A 23,088-nucleotide genomic window follows, 5' to 3' on the forward strand; every position below is an offset into this window, starting at 1 on the left:
GTCTAAGACGTCCTGCTGAGCGTCTTCTTTCAGGGGTGTAGTCCAAACACTCCTTGGCATACCTCTTGTCTTCCATTTCTTTGTGCAGGGCCACACCACCTTATCTTGTTCTTTTCAATGTATTTCTAATACTCTCATCAGTACCCTGATATCATGAAGTAAGTGTTAGGGATATATTGCACGGGCCGCTTTAATCATTTTGAGAGCATTTATAAATAGGTACGTACATTCAAAATGACTGTATGTACGTTGGATTAAGAAAAAAAAGTTCATATAGGTGTTAGCAATTTTTAGAAATCTGATGAAAGTTAGTATTTCTTCCCAATATTTCTACCGTTTTAAAAGCTTTTCCATAAAGTAACCCATTGACTGTAACAAGTAACGATTACCCCCGACATACTGTTATGGGGGAGAGACAGTCACCACACCAAGGCCTATATGTATGGACCGGTTCATCATCATGGGCTGCATTCTCAAAACCCAGTCTTCACCACGGCTGTTACGCCACAGGTAGAGCCAGGAGATGGACACATGACAACCAACCACTCTACTACCACAGCCATCAGACGGACACAGTAACCACCACACCTTCTACCACAGTCCTGATAGACACCACACTGTCAGCACAGCAGCTACGCTCCTCTACCACATCCTCACTCGTTAGGCTCAGCATCATATAACTACCTCCACCAACATCCGCTAAACAGTTAACTGAAAAAGGCCTAAAAACTACCATCACTGATTGGTCTCTTGCCCATCAGCTGTACCACCCAAGGCCCTCAGCCTACCATCAGTACCACGCCCATACCACAGTCAGGTAGCCACCACAACCATCAACACGGTAACATCCACACACACCCACACATGGTCGCCACAGTCACCATATAGATCACCAGCAGCGTGTCCACCTGGGGAGGTAGAACACGCTGCTGGTGGTGGTGGTGGTGGCCGGTTGCTGCAGCCGACGGGCCTCACACACCAACAAAATGGAAGCTGCTCGGCCCAAGTTTTCAGCCGGAACTTGGTGTTCTTATCTCCCCCTCTCAAACTTGCCATGATGCCCACATGCCGTGTGTGCTTAATGCTCTTGTTCCCACCGTCGTAATATCTCATTTTATATATATATATATATATATATATATATATATATATATATATATATATATATATATATATATATATATATATATATATATATATGTATGTATATATCATGTTTATGTCACGTGAATATTGTTTTATCCTGATTCGTTTAATCACTTCTTTTACTGCCTGTAATTTTTTCTTTTTTGTAACAATTGATACTATACAAGTTTGAATTATACTCTACGATCTTTGTAAACATTATATCCCATATAAGATCTACCTATGAACGATTTTTACCCATCATAATGATCTGTGAAGATCAGCAGTTAACATTATCAACTACTTCATGTGGGTCTAGGACACCCGATTATAAACGTCATTAATGAGAGGTTACTTTGTATCATTTCCCGCAAATGGAGAGCCAAGGCATTTGTGCAATTAACCTCTTCATGAGTTAATTGATGCAGGGAGGACGTATGTGGAGAATAGGTTGAGTATGAGGGAACGTGTGAGGTGAGGTGTCATGATTAAAGGTATATATAAATAGGGGAGAGGTTTTCTGCATGGGTCACTCAGCTTTGCAGTGAGCGACTGGGTATTGGATTATAAGCATTCGAAAATTTCAACGGTGTTTCTTAGCCTTCAGAGTGAAAGTTTGCTATGCCCCAGTATTCCACCTCAACCCATCCACCTATCCAACCCCCGTTAAGGGTATATGGCACCAAAAAAGCACGAAAAAGAAAAAGACTTGTGGTTGCATTTATTATGAACAAACTTTTTTTTTTTCAATTAGGTAATTGAATCGTTCATGCTGGTGGTAGTATTCGCTTAGAGTAATGTCTTTCACTAGCTCCTCGTTTTCTCTCATGTTGTCATAGGAATGATTACCGAGTATCAGTTGTGGATGCTGATGATTCATTTCTCCTTTGGAGGATGAGCGAGGAAAGTTTGAATTGTGGCAGAACTGCATCAATGAACAAATTGAAAAAAGAAAAATTATTACTTTTTACAAAGTTATCTCCATTTTCATGTCGCGTACACTTGGCTGCTAACAGCAAGCAGCAAGTTTTAAATGACCTTTTCCCGTTTATTGTGTGTGTGTGTGTGTGTGTGTGTGTGGCATTTTTCCAGGTAAGATCATATGTTACCCTAACTAATTTAACTTGTATGTGTATTTAAGTGTAAAAGTAAGAACGGTGTTGATGATGGTCGTCTTTAGCATCGCTAACCATCTTGAACTTCATTGAAGGAAGGAGATCTTTGGCAGTTTGAATCCAGTCATCTACCTGTAAAGAACCCAGGTACCTGTTATACGAGAGCAGACACCCCTTTTGGTATAAGTTTTCATACCCTTGATTCGAGAGAGGACTGTTTTTCGTACCTTTGGTTCGAAAGAGCACGGTTTTTGTACTGTCGGTTCGAAATTCACTGTTTTCGTACCTTTGGTTCGAAAGAGTACCGTTTTTTCACACCCTTGGTTCGAAAGAGCACTATTATGTATATATGAGGTTTATATCCGTAGCATGTTAGGTGATAGAACCTTGTCTCAGAGGAACGTGACCCTCTGGGAATTCCTGTCTATAGGACCCTACCCAGATCTCTGTCTAGCAGGAAGGATCCCTAACTATAGGTAAAGGATCTTCGTACTCGACTATAAGTACCAAAATCACTCTATAAGTTCCTAGGTCATTCTCTAGAAAGACTCGAAGCTCTTAATATAAGAACCAGATCCTTCTCTAGGAGGTTTCAGAGCCCTTGATGCATGAATCAGACCTCTGTCTAGGAGGATTCAGAGCCCTTTGATTTCAGAATCAGACCTTTCTTTAGATAGGATCAGAGTCCTTGATAGTACCATATCCTCCTATAGATGGAATCAGTCACTGATATAAAAATCAGCCCTTTCATTATAAGGAATCAAAGCCCTTGCTATAAGAACCAGATCCTTGTATAATAGGATTCAGAGCGCAGATCCTCTTTCACGACACAGAGACCTTGTTATAAGAACCAGATCTTTCTCTGGAACGCTTATATCCCTTAGTAGACGTACTCAGATCTTTGGCCATAGAGACGTAGATCCCTGGATGTGAGAGTCCTCATAGTAGACAGTAAAGTCATTCGTAGTGATAAAGTCCGAGATTTCTGTATTTGAGGACTTCAGTCACTTGGGGAAAAAAAAGTCTTAGACTCTTTCTTATAAGAATCCAGATCCCTAACTTAAGGGTTATACATTCCTTGCTCTGAGAATAGGTGTAATGGCAGTAGTCACATATATATGGTCGTGAAAATTCCCGGATCTTGACTGTACAATTCGGCTTCACCAATGATAAATAAGGACCAAACGCATTGCCTATGAAATCCAACTTTTCGTCGCTGCAAAGTCTCCATTTCGTATGAGTAAGGACCCAGTTTCCTGGCTAATGAAGTCCGACATTTTTGGCTGTAAGGTTCCATTCCTCAGGCTATGGCAACTGAGATCGGCTTAGCCACAGGACTTTTTCTCTCAGATCACATTGTATTACAGTGAGTCACATGGGTTGAATCTTCCACCTTTATCCTTTTCCTAGCTTCCTCTTACCGCATTTCCCAGCAGCCCCTCTCACAGACTCCTCAGCTCACAAAACACATCCCTGCATTCAACATACATGTGCTCATACGTTTTCCAGCCACCATATCTGTCAAGTGACGTGTTGCTGGTTATGAGGACCGAGGCTTATTGCTACACAGGGGACTCGTATCCTTGTCTGTGGCATTTCACATTCCCGGCTGTACGAGTTCACATCCCTTACTACAAGTACCCAGACCCACGAATTTTAAGTAACAGATTCCTGGTTATGAGGGCACAGGTCCCTGGCTATATGGAGAGTCCAAATCTTTACCTTTGAGTCCAAATCTTTACCTTATTAGGGCACATTAGTAGTTTGAAAATTCGTGATGTCACGCTAAAGGAATTCAGGTCCTTGGGTGTATGTCTTTTCTCCCAAGATAAAGGTGAATAAGGCGACAGATCCATGGACCTAAAGATGGAGATTCCGGGCGTCGAATACCCAGATCAGAGACGATGATGACACTTGTTTCAGCTGAAACCTGGAGGTCCTCCATGACCCGCAGTTACTTCATCTTCCTCACCGATGAAGTGTTTCATCCACCTGCTTCTCGTCCAACATATGTCTTTCTCAGACGGTGTTGTGCCTCTCCCCCTTTGGCTGATGGCGTTTCCGGCACACCTTTCTCTCAGATGATCTGTCCTCGTCCGCCTTCTTCACCGACGACCATTTCTGGTTCCCTCTTCTCCACTGACGATGATTTCTGAACCGCTTGTCTTTCTTAGGTACTCAGCCTCGTCCATGTACTCTTTAGGTACCTCTTTACACGCCCACGGCCGTACTCGCACAGTGCCCAGTTCTTGTCTTTCCTGTACCTGCTGGCTTCCTCGTCCGGAGGTGAGAAGGAGGCTTTGGTAGATGTCGCTAAACGGGCGGCTGCGGTTTGGGGAAAGAGGCATTCATGATCACCTTGGTGTGGGAAGTGACACTGGTGGTCACCTGGTGTGGATAATTCGTTTCATAGTTCTGAAGACGTTTTTGAATTTTTCAGGAATTTTAACTTTGATCTCATCTCTGAACGAATCACGACATTGTTCATTATATTTTTTTTTTTTTTTTTTTGCTTTGTCGCTGTCTCCCGCGTTTGCGAGGTAGCGCAAGGAAACAGACGAAAGAAATGGCCCAACCCACCCCCATACACATGTATATACATACGTCCACACACGCAAATATACATACCTACACAGCTTTCCATGGTTTACCCCCATTATATATATATATATATATATATATATATATGTGTGTGTGTGTGTGTGTGTGTAAACTGTTCGAGGCTCCAGTCACAGATAAATAAGAGGAAAAAATAATTCAGGAGTTTCGGAAGAACTAGATTTCTTCCTTTCAAAAAGTGACAGATCTTAGTTGTTAGGAAAGACGTAAGGGAGTAAAGAGTTCCAAGGCTTCGTACTGTACGGAAAGAAACAGATATCGCAGTGATCCATCCTTGAAATGCCAGCCGCCACATATTAACCATGCGACTGAGTGGCCTACCAGGTTTTACGTGGTCTTGGTAAAGGCCGGGGGCATACGGAACCAGAAACCGAGGTGATATCTGCAGAAGATTTAAAGCGAACCACCATTGCGTCATAGGGGAAGTAGGTCATGTTTTAAGGTCAGATTAGGAGAGGCGATGAGTCAAATTGCTTTGGACTCGACTCCATCTCGTAACTGTGTAGAAGTAAAACCTCCCTAGATGTGAGAGCAGTACTCCGTACAAGGATGCATCATTCCTTTCCATAGTCGGAGCAACTGTTTAAAAGAAGAGAATTTACGGAGGCTGAACACGACCTCTTGTTTCCTCGAGGCAAACTTGGCTATATGTGTGATGTACGGTTTCCAGGAAAAGATAGATATTACAGTGATACCAAGGATGTTAATTGTAGCGCCATAATTTTGGGATGGAAGAGGTGTAATGGATTTTAGAAATTGGGTTGTAGAATGTGTTAAACTTGAGTAGGTCGCGTCTGAATTCAGGTAAGCTTAGGAAATGCAGTTTTGTGTGGTTATCACTTGAGTATGACTGGTAACCTGTTGAAGAAAGAAAATCGTCGATTGAAATGAGAAAGAGTGTAGGAAACAGGCCAGAACCCTGAGGGACACCGTCTTTGATATGGAGAGAGAGAGAGAGAGAGAGAGAGAGAGAGAGAGAGAGAGAGAGAGAGAGAGAGAGAGAGACCCATCGACAGTTACGGAAACAGATCGACCAGAGAGAAAGCTCAACAGCAGGGAACAAGGTGGAGGAGGAAAGCCTAAAGAGGTGAGGTTGAAGATGAGACCACCAATGCCATGGGTATATCATAGGATACAACATAGGATTCTCCGGAGTCTCGCAGAGATGATGACCAGGCCTGAGTAAGGTGAGAAATGATATCCTCAGAGGATCTTGCCTTGCGAAAGCCGTACAGATGCCGAGAGAAAAGACAGTGAGAGTCTGGACTTTTAAGGAATTGGAGGATTTGGAGGAGTTCAGACTTTGGAAACGGTAGATGTTTGGGCATCAGGACGATAGCAGGAAAGGTTAGAGCGGTTACACCTTCTTAAGGATGGATTGTACCACTGGGTGTTACCAAAAGAGAGAGAGATTTGGAAGGTGAACAGACGAGCAAGCACACTCAGGCGCGCTTGTCCAAAGCACAAGGATGAATGCCATCTGGTCCAGACGCCTTTCTTATGTCTAAAGAGATTATTGTTTTTTTTTTCCTTTTTTGCCTATACCAAAAGAGATTACTGAGAGGGGCGTTGGATGTGTATACGTGTGTTTCCTTGTAGAGACCATGCAACCGAGGGTTGACCGTTATGATACCTCCTTCCCCTGGACAGTGAAGCTAGGGGCTCTCCTCACTCTTGCTGGATCCCCGCCTTTTTTTCATAACTTTTTTTTTTACCTGTCAGAGTCAGGTCTACAGACGCTTGAGAAGATCTTTTTGATTGCTTCTTTCCTTTTCTTACCATGTATTCTTTCATCCGAGATGGCCATGATTGGGGCATATATATATATATATATATATATATATATATATATATATATATATATATATATATATTATCCCTGGGGATAGGGGATTAAGAATACTTCCCACGTATTCCCTGCGTGTCGTAGAAGGCGACTAAAAGGGGAGGGAGCGGGGGGCTGGAAATCCTCCCCTCTCGTTTTTTTTTTTTAAATTTTCCAAAAGAAGGAACAGAGGGGGCCAGTTGAGGATATTCCAAAAAAGGCCCAGTCCTCTGTTCTTAGCGCTACCTCGCTAACGCGGGAAATGGCGAATAGTTTAAAAGAAAGAAGAAAGATATATATATATATATATATATATATATATATATATATATATATATATATATATATATATATATATATAGAATGAGTATGAATAAGAATAATGAGTATGAATAAGGTAGATGCAATAGCAAAGTTGAAAAACCAAATGGCTGAACGTTGTTGAAACTTAGTAAATGATATAAAGTTAAACTTTTCTCATACAGATTCCCGTAACTGAAAAGGAGGGGAATCATGTGGATTGTCCAACTTTCCTGGTGCGGTGATGTGCGCCTTGCTCAGGCTTGTGGTTAGCCAGAGGACCAAGTGTCTCTTTATCAGTTGTTGGGGCTCAAGAAAAAAGAAATTAGATCACATTTCAGTCTGTCATCCCAAAACTCGGACACTGAAGATACTTTGTGCTTCAGCTTTCTTATTGCGTTTTGAAACCACATTCGATATCATGGGAACACGATTTTTTTTCCACACTTCAGGACTCCAAAGCCACATACACACACACACACACACACACACACGACTGCAAAAAAAAAATATGAATTTTAAACATATTGTTACATAACGTTGCCTCGGAAGCCTAAAGTAGGATTATTCGAATGTGTGTGTGTGTGTGTACCGAGGAACACATGTAATGAGCACGGCAGAAAGTTAATTGATAAATATTTGACTGGCAGTCAAACGCAAATATGAGGTAAATTGATTTAAATTTTTAAAAAGGTGGGAATAAGAATTATGAAAAAAATAGAAGAGGAGAAAAACTCCTGGACTCGTGAAACTATGTGCCTGTTTGCAATTCTGTAATTAGTCCGTTACAGTTGTATACTTGTTAGTCGATACAGATTATGTAGTTACAGTTGTGTCCTTGTTAGTCGATACAGATTATGTGGCGGATTCATGCCGAACCTCACGAACGAGTTACAACCCAGCCACAAACCCTTGTCTTTGGGGGTGTTGACATGGGCGTGGTACTGGAATCATATACGAACCCCAAGCAAGATGCCTGAACCTCCAGAGGGTGACAGACGTCCTGGAACAAGGTCTTGAATGTATGTTAAGGGATCATGGAAGCAGCGCAGACGGGGCATGATCACTGTGTCGTCATAACTACAGAGTGGTAGTTTGTTCATTCAAGAACACTCGTTCGCTTCAGCACTTAACTCCAATGTAAAGTGGATGATTCAACGAAGAGCCTTGTTTGGGGGTCGTCTCGAACGACGCGATGACTTTACTGTCGTTAAAACCAAGAAGAAACCATTTCTAAGTATGTCAGATGAGAAGACTTAAGTTTAGGGCTGTTGATCAAAGTTGATATTTTCGAACTTGATAATACAGAACGAGAGAAGACATTGATTAATTTTTATGTGGATTAACTCGTAATTAACTGATCCGGAACAGCGGATTAATAGGATTAGATGCATGTGATGCGAGGGAGTGCTCAAGTGTGCAGCTCGACAATAGGGGAAAAAAATGGAAAACATGCTAATATTAGTTCATTAAAGAGGAGTCTGGTAACTGTTCCGGGCGTGCCCAGCGGTGGCTGTAAATAAGAGATGAGAACCCGAGATGTCGGCACCGCTTTCATTTTAGATTAGTGGGGAAATGTGCCGAATATTGTGCTCTCCGAATATCCTCCTGTCTGATACCCCTACCAAGATCTCCAGCTCTACGAATATCCTGCTGTCTGACACTTCCACCAAGATCTCCAGCTCTACGAATATCCTGCTGTCTGACACTTCCACCAAGATCGCCAGCTCTCCGAATATCCTGCAGTCTGACACTTCCACCAAGATCTCCAGCTCTCCGAATATCCTGCAGTCTGACACTTCCACCAAGATGTCCAGCTCTCCGAATATCCTGCTGTCTGACACTTCCACCAAGATCTCCAGCTTTACGAATATCCTGCTGTCTGACACGCCACCAAGATCTCCAGCTCTCCGAATATCCTGCTGTCTGACGCTTCACCAAGATGTCCACATCAGGCCACCATCTCGTCCAACATGTCCTTGGGCTCTGGCACGCCAGCTAGCCATATTCATCAGTGCCTTGGAAGGTGTGGAAAACGGCGTGAGGTTCACCATGGACAAAACCTCGCCGCCGACCCTCTTATTTTGAGCAGTGCCTTAGGAAGGTGTGTGGAGAACCATGCGAGTTTGTCATTGAGGTCTTGCTGGCCATCAGTATTAACGAGTGGCAAACGAGACCAGGACTTGTGTCGTGGAAGCTAAAAAAGAGCAAAAACAGACCCTCCCTGTTTAGCAGTGGCAAGAGGCAATGAGAGAGACACTTTAGTCTCACATCGTTATGAAGACCCGCTGGTTACCAGTTTTCAGACGAAACTCGGAAGGCAGGAGAATTGTGTCGTAAGGTAATTCCCGGGAGACCTTGGTGGCCATCCATGATTAACGAGGGCACGGGCCATCCATGTTTAACGAGGGCACGGGCCGATGAAGGGAAAACCCACTCACGCAGCAGTCTTCGGAGACGCTGACTATCCAAGAGCGAGTACCGAAGGTAAGGAAAGGAGGTGTTTAAGGCAAGGACGGGCGCCTTGCCTCTCTCTTTGTTCCGTGGTCGTGTCGCCAAGGAAGGAGAGGTAAGGTGAGGATCACAGTTGAGTGAATTACTTGAGAAGTGTGAGGTCAGTTTGGGCGAGTCCACCATTACTCATGTACTTGACACCGTCATTTTTTTTTTTTTTATAGTTTCTTGGAAGAGGATTTTTATCATATGATGATAAAGGTTTTTGATAACGGGTCATTGGCCCTGATGGGAAAGTTCGTCTGTATTTCGAGAAGCTGAAGCAAACACTCCATAAGTTAGCTAAGGACATGGAAATGCAGAGTGGTGACCTGTTTCGCAGGAGGGAGACCTTAATGTTCAGACACCTTAAGATAATTAAGGCCAGGTGTATGAGGACAATGACGAGCCACACGTGCGTTGGCCGTCATGTTCTTTCTCTTGTCCTCGCACAGGAAAGCAGTGGAGACCTCTTCCTTCCTTCCTTCCTTCCTTCTAATTCATATAACCTTTCTGTTTTCACGGATCGGGTCTGCAGACATAAGAGGAGCTTGGGTTAAACCTTCCTCATTGTGTCTTGTTTTGATTTATAATCATTACATCACTTCTCTCAGCCATGTCTATGATTGAGGCATATTTTTTTTTTTCAAGTGCCACATTGGCTCCGATGAAAGACAAGTTAGAAGTGTCTTATCTTGTGTTACTGTAGGTGCCTGGTAGCACCTACAGTACTGTAGAATACAGTGGTTTGTAAGGTAGATATGATGTTGGTAAGCAGATCTGAGGTTTTCCGGCCATCACTGTTGGAGAAATGTAGATAATTTCTCATCAAGAGGAAATATAAGTGATGTATTTGTGTGTGTGTGTGTGTGTGTGTGTGTGTGTGTGTGTGTGTGTGTGTGTGTGTGTGTGTGTGAGGTCCTAGTCAGGTCCATATTAACGCTATATGTACATAAACCCTAGCTAGCCTGAGCCAGGTACCCATTTTATCGACGAACCCTTAGGGGTGGATGAAGAGCTGGGTTGACTGTGGACCGACTGCTGGAACCAGGAATTGAACCTATGCGCTTAACCCTGAACGGCCCGTGAATGCTGCATCACGGTTAGGAACGCTAACCGCTACTGAAGGGAGGTCCATGTATCTATTTTTCATCTATATATCTGCCTATCTATCTATATCTTTCAATCTATCTATCTATCTGTCTATCATTATTTATGTATGCATAAAATTGCATCACCCCCCTTGTGGCAACATATGCTGTAGACGGTGCCACTCTCTCTCTCTCTCTCTCTCTCTCTCTCTCTCTCTCTCTCTCTCTCTCTCTCTCTCTCTCTCTCTCTCTCTCTCTCTCTCCGAAAAAAAAGATGATGACGATATAAACGTTGTATTAGTATCAGAAGTACTGTAGATTACGTCTTTTAACATGAATAGATTTACGAGGAGAATATTTTGTACTGCGTATATATATATATATATATATATATATATATATATATATATATATATATATATATGATTCGTATGGTTTTTCTGTGCAGAATGAGGAAAACTTACAGATTATGTCCCACTACCGGCTAGGTATATCTCCATTTTGAAGGAATATATGCATGAATTTTGATAGGCATTCGTGTGAAAAGATGAAGGCATTTCAGTCTCAGAAAGTCTACAAAGATCAGGAGTACAAGGGTAAATTTTTTAGATATATCCCACAGAAATACACCTTGGCACACACATTTTTTTTTCTCTCTCAGACAGCCAGCCACAAACACACTTAGACTACCATCACAATGTCATGATTTACCTTTGCTTGCTCATGGCCAGAGATGATACTGTTGTGTCTAAAGCCAAAGAACTCGTAAAGGATATGTAGCCTAAAAGACTTCCAGGATATGTAAGCCAAAGACTGATAGGATATGAAGCTAAAGATCTCTTGAGACGTGAAGTCTTTGGGGGTACCTGAAGCAAATACGACCAGAACACCCCCACTTCCTCCTTTCTTTTTTTTTGTAAGGACCTTGAGGCTTGCCTTTAGGACCTTCTGTCTCTCTGGTGTTCGACTACCAGGGCCTCCAGTTGCCACATCCTGGAACGCTGGAGAGTCATCGAGGAGCAGCGGCCTGCGCCCAGTTTTTCCAGTTTCCTTTCTTTTGCACATAGCGTCGCCTCCCCCACCCCCACCCCTTTACGCCAGCCATTTTGTGCACCATAACACGAATTTCCTGTTTACCCCTCCAGCCATCCTCTCCAAGTCGCGACTCCATCCTCACTGTACCATAACAGCACCAGGCCTTTGTGCTACCATTGTGCCAACCCTTGTTAACCACTGTACCAGCCTTTGTAACTACTGTACCAGCCCTTGTAACCACTGTACCAGCCCTTGTAACCAGTGTACCAGCCCTTGTAACCACTGTGCCAGCCCTTGTACCCAGTGTACCATCCCTTGTTAACCACTGTACCAGCCATTCTACCACTGTGTCAACCTTTCTTCAACCACACAGATATCATTATACAGCTACACCAGCCTCAGTGTCGTACCACACTAACCCCACTATACCACTACACCTGCTCGTCTTTACCACCGTACCAGCCTTGTTGTACCGCGACAACCGCCTCTCGCTCTCTATCACTGTACCATCCACATTGTACCACTACACGCAGGTACATTTTCCAGCCTTGGTATACCACTACACCATCTCCTGTATATCATTGTACCATCCTTTACAACCTACTACACCAGCCTCACAGTGTATATGATCACACCACACCTCCTGTGTATCACTTACACTGACAGTTGTAAAACACAGCATAGATTCGTTGTTTACCCCAGTACACTCCACGCGAACCACAGTACCAGCCCTTTGTGTACAAGGTACCATCCACTCAAGTACCACTCCATCGACTCCCGGTATTCTGACACTAACCACCTTTTAGTATACTTGATTGCCGTTCCTCTGCTCTGCTTCTACTTAATAATGGACATCGTAAATATGAATGAACAGTCACATCAAATCACTGTATACCACATCACCAGATCATTTTGTACCCCTACAATAGCTTCTCCTGTGTTAATCAACCCATAATACAAAACATCTGCTTCTGTATTAATCAACCCATAATACAAAACACCTGCTTCTCCTGTATTAATCAGCCCATAATACAAAACACCTGCTTCTCCTGTATTAATCAACCCATAATACAAAACACCTGCTTCTCCTGTATTGATCAACCCATAATACAAAACGCCCGCTTCTCAATGTATCCTCCGTTACAGCATTACTGTAAAGTTTAGTTCAATCAGCCATTCGTTTCAGATGTTCAGTTATCTCATTTAGCTTTTGTTTGATTAACATATTATTTCTAGTCATGATTATTTTGTGTTCTTATTACACGTTCTTTTTTTGATTTTTCTTTCAGTCTGTTATTGTGCACCTAGAATGTCAAGAGCATTGTGATGTGGCGCGACGGATGTCCAGGCAAGTGCTTGTGTGTCTGTGTTTGTTGTGTGTGTGTGTGTGTGTGTGTGTAGAGACAGTAATGCTCGTGAATTCAACTCCACATGTTTCGTAGTTGCATGGCAGTGCATGCTACCGCTGCGATTTTTGTTGTGGTGGTGGTTGTACGTAGTTTGATTTGAACTTAAAAGATTAAAGTTAAGAAAAAAAAAGCTTTTTGAAAAGATTGTTGGCGTGGATGAGAGGAAAACGAAGTGTAAGTATATTGCTTGATTACATGCATGCATATTACGTGGAAAGTAGTAGTTTTGATGTATTGGGTGCATATCTGTGTACTGACAGCTTGGGGGATTATGTGTTTTCTGTATACCCACATTTCGAGTGCTTGATACAAGATAAAGAATAGCTCTTCTGTTTTTTTTTTTTATTCCCCTCCTCTTGAGCTGAACTATTTGTTATGATTTCAATCTTCAGCCTCAGCGTTAAACGTAGCTTTTGCCCTTCTTGGTCTAGTGCTGAAAATGTAGATTCCCTCCCCAAGTGATACTCTGATATATTTCCAGAGATTTGAATCTTGTCGTCAGGTGACACTTAACTTTATATCTCTGGCTGGGTAGGTGAGGGAAGGTGTCAAGTGAGTGCGCCCTTGGCATGGTGTCTGTGTCACTCATCATCCTGGGATGGCGGTGATTCGCCTCGTTATAGGAAGATTGTGGATTCAATCGGTTGTTTAGAAACAGCTCAATAAATGGGATGATTTTGTGTGTAAGGTGTTCGAGTGAGCTGGTTAGTTTAGGTCCCATATTCTTTAGCTCTCGTATATTGTAGAATTTCAGTAGCACATATATATATATATATATATATATATATATATATATATATATATATATATATATATATATATATATATATATATATGGTGTATATTTTATTTTCATTTTTATATATTTAAGGTAAGTGATTTTACTTTGATTTTGTTATATATTTCAAATGTTCTTGTACTAGAAATTTATATTGTGTAATGTAAAAATTTTACTTTTTTTTTCCAGGTATTTTGTATCATTATTATTGTTATGAAAGTCTAATGCAGTTGTGGTTTGGTTTGATTTGGGGGGAGGAAAAGTAAGAAATCGGAACGTTATCATTGGTCGACAGATATGTACGTTTTTGTGCTGTTTGGATAGTAGTGGGGTATTTTGATGGGTGTAGTGTGCCCAGTATGATCATATTTGATAATTTTTTTTTTTCCAAAAGAAGGAACAGAGCAGAGGGGGCCAGATGAGGATATTCCCTCAAAGGCCAAGTCCTCTGTTCTTAACGCTACCTCGCTAACGCGGGAAATGGCGAATAATATGAAATATATATATATATATATATATATATATATATATATATATATATATATATATATATATATATATATATATATATATATATATAGCTTGGGTAAGAAAATGATTCCAAATTTCTGACTGAGTTTGTATTTTTCAAACAATTGGTCGGAAAGGGTCACAGGTACATATCATAATTACTACGCTTCATTAAGTTGTGCTTGTATGTTGAAGCTAAAAAGAAAAAATTGGTTTTTTCCTGGAATGTTTCTCGTATTTGGAATTCGATTCATCACATTCACATATTCATCAGTACTCAGCCATCATGTTTTCATAGTCCACTTGGCCTCGTATATCTTTTTAACATTTGAGCAGTGTCCTGTTGGAACCTCTCGCCATGTTCATTACTGTTATCATTTAGGTAATATCAGGAGAACAAATTCATGTTGGGACTGGAAAAAGGGATAAGAAACGTGTCTGAGAGAGGTGTTTTGAGGACTGATTTCACCATAGGTAGGGAGGGAGTCGAGTCTGCACCAGCTCAGCAAAGTTTTTAGATTTCGTCTTGTCAGGATTAATGTAAGGGGATCCTTTTTGAAAGACTGCGGGGCTTCGAGTTCCTTAGATTCCAGCATTATGTCGGAAACTCTTGATCTGATATCACCTCTTGTGTTTCTGGGCCAACTAGATTGTCTTCGTTGGCATCACCAATACGAGGAGATGTCATGCAGATATTTAAACCCCTCTAGTATTTGTTTAAAGCTTTATGAATGTTACTTTTTCTGAACCTAACTTTATGTGGTGTATAGTTATCTGAGGATTCGTCGAGGTTCGATGTGAATCGTCCTAGCCTGGAATAGAAGCTCCACATTGTTCCAACTCTTCCTCCATCTTGTGTTCCTTCGTTGCACGAGAGCGAAATCGGCAGTTTTCTTTTTTTTTTTTTGCGAAATGACAATGACTTCCGTTTGTTAATTTCCATTTACCGTTTCCATTCGAGATTACGTCATGAATGTGGGGACCAGCATTTCTCCTGATCACCAAGTTTACATCGAAAATGATAACTGGTTCAAAGTGTGATAATGGGTGTCAGGTTCTTTATTCGAGAAGCGAGACGTTTTAATCATAGTGGTGACATATCTTTCTTTCGCTCCATGCTTAAGTGTACTTCTTACTATCCTACATTGGTGCATTATTCCAGCGAGTACCTCATAAACAAAACGTGTTAGACAAATCCTACTCGTTCCATAATGATAATAATAATCAGTGTCCTTAACTGATTCTCGATCATATATTGATACTCATGATGCGAAGTCTTTGTCAACCACTGTCATCAGAACGAACTAGTCGTGCCACACACTTGGCGATAAAGGAAAAGTTTCTCCCTGGCTTGGTAGTATTATTCCTCCTGTACCTTGCTTCGTTACGTTTGAGATGGTAACGTAACTAGAGAAAGATGCTAATCTAATGGTGCCAGTGTTACTCTCGCCTGAGGCAGACTAAGACCTGGTTTTGATATTCTTAGTGAGTTGCGTTAGAGGAGGACCTGGTAAATGTTGTCCTTCAGGAGTTAGTAGGATTTCTCAGCATGTGAGAGCCTGGAGCACCTGCGTGTGTACTCTTGCAGTCTGAAACCTAAGATGAAGGAGTATGACATGTAATGAAGAGAAAGAAAAATTTTTATGATTCTCTTTGTTGTGTCGTGACCTCACATCACTTAAGGGATGTGTAACCTTCATCTCTTGCTAAGTGTGTCATCTGTGCCTCTGGCCATTTTGCACAAGATCGGCCGCTGATAAACTTGATGTAAATTTGATTTGTTTTTTTCGTAAAGTTCCGTGTTGTGATCTGCTTCATGTGGGTATAGTGTTGCCCTATTCTCCTGTCTCCTCCTCCTGTCTAATATTGTGTATTCTGTCCTGCTTTCTCAGTCCTGTCTTATTGATTTCCCTTATCGGGGCTAATGTATCTTGCCTCGCCTTTCTTATCTGGGATGGTGAGACCTTCTGTCTTATCTTGGTCACTGCCATCTTTCTGGGTTCTCATCTTATCTATTCTCCCAGATATGGGATGCTGTCTTTTGCCTTGTCTACCTTATCTGGAATCTTAAGTCGTGATTTTTCTTTTGGTAAATTAGAACAGGATACTCTGGGCATCGAAGTCTGTCTTGTGTAGGATTTTATACTCTACTTCTGTCGTTCATGTTAGGGGTTGCTAAGGGTTCTGTAACTCCTTTTGTCTCTTGTAAATGGTTCTGTGCCTTTACTGGGATTCTTTGCCCATTCCATGACTGTTACACCTAGGATTTTCACTTCTGTCTTGTCTTTTTCATCTTGGAGTATGTTTCCTTCCTCTTTGTTCGTATCTAAGATGGTTTATCGTACCTCATCTGTTTTATCTTTCTCAAGACCTAATGTTTTCTTACCCCTTCGTTTTCTGTTTAGTATGGGACGCTGCGCCTGTGTCAGACATACCTAGAATGCCCAGCCTTTTCTCGTCGTATGTGTGGGTGGTGTGTCCTTCCTCACGTCGCCTGTGTTGTTCTGCAAACGCTTTGGGAATTGCTTTGTCCTTCTTCGTCTTGTCGTCCATCCGTTGTCGGGAGTCACGCCCAGTGGTGGTGGGGAAGCGTTACGCGTTTACCCTCACACGATCAAACTGGTACGCATTAAACACATGTCTCCCTAGTATCCAGAAACTCAGTGGCATAAGACGCCTAAATCGTTTGGATTTTGTGCGCGAGAGAGAGTGTTATATGTCCCCAACGGAAGAAAAGTTTAACCTGCAACTTAACCTGGCTCACGAGTCGAACAAAATTCTCCCTTTGACCACGAAACTTTACACTCACTCTCTCTCACTCACACACACACACACAGATGTTTTGACATTTTCCAGGCAGTATTTCCCTCCGTTCATTTTCCAATCCCAGCGACTGAGCTGCGCTGCAGGCGAGAGAGAGAGAGACACACACAAGCGCTCCGCGGACGGCTCCCTCTTCTGATCTACCGCCGCCGTGACACGGGGGGATCCTCTTGCTCTCCCTCGTCAGTCCCGTGTGGTCTGTGTCTGACTGATTTGGGATGCGAGTTACACCTCGATATTTCTTGGTGTTACCTAGAGGATGCTGTCGTCCGTATTCTCATCTGTATGATAGCTCTGGAGCTTTGTTATCTGGGATGCTGTCTCCTCTTCCTTTGTCTGTCGTATGCCTGTCTTTACTAAGCCTCGTTTGTTGGATTTTGGTTCCATTTTGTCAGTCGTATCTTCGAGATGGTGTAACACTCTCCAGCTTTGTACTTGGTATGAGATGCTTTATCGTGCTATGTATGTATTTGCTTATATACTGTATTATCAGAAACGTTTTCCCCTGCTGTATCTTTATGTCTGAGGTCCTGCCCTGGTTTGTATTTGTTATCTAAGGTTCTGTATCCTCATATCTCTCTCGTATCTTGGGTGTTGTCTGAGTGTCATTTTCCAGTGGCTGCTGTGTCCCTCTTTGTCTGCCTGATCTGATATTCTATATCTTTCCTTAGTCTCTTATATCTTAAGATATATCCTTCCTTGTCTGGTAACCTGGGTCTGCTTTCCCCTGTCTGTGTTGTCCGAGATGTAACCTCTCGTCTCTCCCTTCTGGGACCACACTGCGTCTGTGCCATGTCTGTGTTCTCTAGCCTGCTGTCTGTGTTGCCTGAACTGCTGTCCCCTACCTTGTTTCTCTCATTAGTGCTGCTATTTCCTGCCGTGTCTGGCTCATTTGGTATTCTGTTTCCTACCGTGTTTCGATCATGGGTGCTGCTCCGCGGTCGGCCTGTTGTCTGTTTTATCTCGAATGAGATTTTGTTGACCCTTTTATCTTTTTCTTTTGATTTTATGGTGTTATTTTCTTTATTTTTTTTTTCTTTTTCCATTCCATTTCTTGAGTCGTCTGGGTTGAATGCTCTGTCCGATGTGGTTCGAGATGATGACCCTCCGCCACCTCCGCATTTGCTAAGAGTCATTAGAGGTCACAGTTTCTATTTGGATTGTTTTCATGTTTTCTCTTGTGCTGTGTATTATCATCGTCGCCCTCGCCTATGGCATGGATGATCGTATCCTCCGAGCGTTGGAACTGTTGACCAGACATTGGATTTCACGGTGATCGGGCTGCTGTTCATATCATTGATGCTGTTTTTCGTTTGCTTTACACACACACACACACACACACACACACACACACACACACACACACACACACACACACACACACATATATATATATATATTCTTATATTTATGTGTGTGTGTGTGTATTATATGTATTAGATGATTCAGGAATGTTCATACGTTAATACTTGCATGTTTAAAGGAATTCATTGAAGGGAGAGGGGTCGAGTCATGTGTAGCATGATTAACGCACTCGATTACACTGACATAAGCATTATAGTCTTGTGGTATGGCAGTGTGCGTGACGCTATGACACCACGGCGTTTGCTGTGTCATGCACGTTTGGTCTTCACTCAGACTCTACATGTTAGAATGAATTTGCAGCAAGGAGGACCGAGGCATTTGATCACCAGCTCAAAAAGTCTCCAAACAATCACATACAAAACTGCAAAAATACCATTGATGGGAGGCAGTCTGGAGTTTGACATGGTTCTCCTTCCCTGGGAAAAGGTTCCTGAGTTCAGCTAAGGAGGGAATTGGATGATGAAAGCGGCCAAAACCAACATTGTCTCTGTCATAACCAAAAGATAGACACATTCCTTCAGCATGACATCATGCACACGGTACACTGCTGCTGGCATGGTGGCCCGGATGGTGATGAACATGTGGGGCTCTGGCCTTAGTATCACGCGGCCCAAATTCGTTAAGATACATCTTCGGTATTTACCGCAGGACTGTGTGTATTGTGGAAATCTCCTTAAAAGAACTTTACCGTCTGGTTCTCAGTGTGCGCTCCGGGCCGTAGGACACCGTACACCATTACGTCACGGGGTTCAAAAAGTTTAAGAGTGTCTCGTTCAGTTTCCAGTCAGACCATAGGAGTGTAGGATTCTCTTGGTGTCCTGGACGTGTTGGTATCAGCGGAGATGAAACAGCAGACGCTGAGGCGAATGTAGGTGCATCTAGCAATGTGTATAATGAGAGTCATACCTCACACTGGATTTGTGAGCGGAGTGAATGATCATGTTAGATGTTAGTAGTAAGGTAGATGGGACTTGTAAGCCCTAGGGAGAGTAACAGACCAGAGAGGATATATATATATATATATATATATATATATATATATATATATATATATATATATAAATATATATATATATATATATATATATATTTCTATGAGTCCACGGGGAAAATGAAACACGAAAAGTTCCCAAGTGCACTTTCGTGTAATAATCACATCATCAGGGGAGAGACAAGAGAGAAATATAACAGTGAGTTGATATACATCGAAGAGACGAAGCTAGGACGCCATTTGGTAAACATATAAAGGTGTTGAAGTATGGCGTTCCTCCTTCAAGAGGAATGGCCATTTTGAGACAATTGTTTGTGGACATAGGATTGGTCATAGTGTGTTGTTGACCCATGATGGAGAGGAGACCTGCTCCAGTATGTGACACCTGCAGTATTGCCCGGCAACATCTACTGATGCAGTGACACAAATATACCTGTGTTTCAGAGCCAGATAGGAATTGTATGATAACACGGGAAGAAATAAACGTATTAGAGAAATTTTAGACGATAAAGCAAATGTAAATAGACATAGAAGTTTTTAAAAGAAGTCAAAACATATATGTTTAATTCTGTAAAAAATAGATTTCAGTTTTGAGATATCACTTAGAAGAGACTAAAGTATATTCTACGTCATTAGACATTTTTTTTTCTAGTTAAAAAGCGCTGAACTAACCATAAGGATCTATCGCTTTACCAATTCTACAAAATCAGATCAGAAGCTTAAGTTGACATGGTCAAGGTTGTTAATTTGTATTACCTGGTGGCTTAATTCATATTACTCACGCTGTAAAGTCGTATAACCTCGTGAGCTAATTTATGTTACGTTCTAAATTTGTATTACTCAAGCTGGTGATTCATATTACTCAAGTTGTTTATTCATATCACTCACGCTGTTAAGTCGTATTACCCCGTGGGTTTATTTATATTACTCACGTTGTAAATTCGTATTACTCAAGCTGTTGATTCATATTACTCACGTTGTTAAGTCGTTTTACCTCGTGGGTCAGTTCATATTACTCACAGGAATAATTCGTAACACGCCAGGTGTTAATTTACATTACCTGAAAGGATCATTATTGTGGAGTATTATCCAGAATGTATCTAGTTTTTATCAGACTCAGTTTTTACCTGTCAAGAATATGGTGATTACATTTCTCTGCTGATGTGATGATGTGATTATATATTTCTCTGCTAATGTGATGATGTGATTATATATTTCTCTGCTGATGTAATGATGTGATTATATTTCCCTGCTGATGTGATGTTGTGATGTATATTTCTCTGCTGATGTGATGATGTGATGTATATTTCTCTTCTGATGTGATGATGTGATTATATTTCTCTGCTGATGTGATGTGATTATATTTCTCTGCTGTGATGATGTGATTATATTTCTCTGCTGATGTGATGTGATGTATATTTCTCTGCTGATGTGATGATGTGATTATATTTCTCTGCTGATGTGATGATGTGATTATATTTCCCCAAGAGTTGATGTTTATGATGAATATGTTGGTATGGTATGGGTCGTTAGAATTATTCAAGATTGAACTGGAAATATTTCTCCTTGATGTGTTTGATTGAGTATATTTCTCCCTTATGAAATAGACCGAGTATATTTCTCCGTTGCATTTGGTAAAATTCTTCTTATGTGACGGACTGGGTATATTTCTTTTAGGTGATGGTGTAAGTATATTTGTCCATTCTGGGCTGGACTGGATATATTTCCCAGTCATGTGTTGGTGTGGGTATATTTGACCATTATGTGATGGCCTGGGCGTATTTCAACATTAAGTAATGGAATGAGTATATTTTTCCATGACATTGATCGTGTGGGTATGTTACCTCGTGGGAAGATAGTGGACACTATGTTATCATGCTTATATTTCCCCAGAGTACGATAGCATATCGAAGTCTTGGGGCTCCTTGTATTCATACATCTGTCAGGTATGATGGCGCGTGTGTATGATGGCCCCATGATAAGACGTAGTCGTATTCCTGCCGTGATATGAAAGTACTGGTAGGCGTCTTCTTAGTGTAATGATGTTCGTTAGTAGGCGGCAGAAGTAATCGTCGATCCTGGACAAATCTTTTGTCCAGTGATCCACCTTGAACTGAACAGACGGATTCCTCAGAGACAGTAGGAAGTGTCGTGGTTCAAATGTTTCAGATTTGGCCGGAGTTCAGCATGTTTTGAGTTCCCATACTCAGGTCTTGTTTCACCCCGTGTCTCAAGATGGGCAGCTGGTCGCCCACGAATATTGTAGAAGACCATTACGTCCTGTGAGTTCGTTATTTCGTTGATGATACCTGCCCACCATCAAGGAATTACATTTATTTCCGTCTCGATGAATTTCCCTTACGTATTTTGGGTGCTGTTGGCGTCGCCAACTTGCTCTGGTTAGTGCCTTGTGGGTAAGCGGTATTTGGTACACGAGAGAAATAGGGTAGAATGATCATGGTCCATATGGAGGAAGAGGGAGGTATGCTTTCCGCCCGTGGAGGTGAGAGAATAGAGTGGAGACGCTCATATGTGAGGTGCCACATGAAAGTGTGGAGGACGGGTCTGTGGTATGATGTCTGTCCCGCCTATACTGTAGCCATGATGCCAAGCGACCATCTCTCTATGTCGTACGGTGATGGACGCTTTTCTGGCATTTTGGCTACAGTGAGAAGCTGCTGCTGTGGCGAAGGAGCTGAATGACACGTGTTTGTCTTCTTGGCTTTTTTGCCGACGTTGTGTGCTGGATGTGTCCTTCTCTGACACCGGGTGTTATGAGCGCACGGCAGAACAAGAGAAAGTTGTAAGCTGGCTTGGCAGAGGACCAGTGAGATTCATAAGCTTGCTCTGGGGACCAGAGAAAGTCGTGAGCTTAGTAGAGACCAGTGAAAGTTGTAAGCTTACAAACGTACCACTGAAAGTTATGAGCTTGATATGGGTCAGAGAAAATTGTGAGCTTACTATAGACCAGTGAGTTTTAAGCTTACAGAGGAAAATTGAAAGTTATAAGCTTCATGTAGACGAGAGGAAGTTATCAGCTAATCGTAGACCATAGAAAGTTGTAAGCTTACAATAGACCAATCGAAGTTGTAAGCTTACAGTACACCAATGAAAGTTGTAAACTTAAACAATAGACCAATGAAAGTTGTAAGCTTACAGTAGACCGGCTGAAATTTTAAGCTCGCAATAGATAGGTGAAAATTATGTTTTCTCAAAGAATAATATAGGGGCTTATCCTCTTTGCCATATGAGGTTGATATTTCTCTTTTTGGGGGTATGAAAATACGCACCAGCGGACGGATATACCTGTATTGTGTAGTGTCCTCAGATCACACCCTCCATGCCTTGGCTGACGGCAATGAAGGCCTTTCGTGTGTATGCTCTTAACGTACATACCCCACGACCATTCCTGGCCCAGGAGCTGAGGATATATATACAGCATTCATGGATTGCTCTTTTCCTCTTTCTTGGGCATAATCACCTTTTGCCATATTGTCCTGCATTGGGGTCTTCATGTTGTGTCATGGCAGATTAATTAAGGAGCTAATTATTTGCTGAACGGCCTCATATGGCATATTGTGGGTGTTGTTGGAACGGCCATGGCATATT

The 23,088-nt window shown here is 41.9% G+C and overlaps 1 long non-coding RNA gene across 1 annotated transcript in view; it reads left to right on the top strand.

Annotated features, from left to right (window-relative positions):
- The window catches only part of LOC139760284 (uncharacterized), a 223,290-nt gene extending 210,338 nt beyond the window's left edge, over positions 1 to 12,952 (top strand). Inside the window, exon 3 of the long non-coding RNA XR_011715302.1 lies at positions 12,893 to 12,952. This is a non-coding gene — a long non-coding RNA (uncharacterized lncRNA). The remainder of the gene's footprint in view (positions 1 to 12,892) is intronic.
- Positions 12,953 to 23,088: the final 10,136 nt, after the last annotated feature.

This window comes from Panulirus ornatus, chromosome 36, assembly GCF_036320965.1.
Source record: "Panulirus ornatus isolate Po-2019 chromosome 36, ASM3632096v1, whole genome shotgun sequence".
Lineage (NCBI taxonomy): Eukaryota > Metazoa > Arthropoda > Malacostraca > Decapoda > Palinuridae > Panulirus > Panulirus ornatus.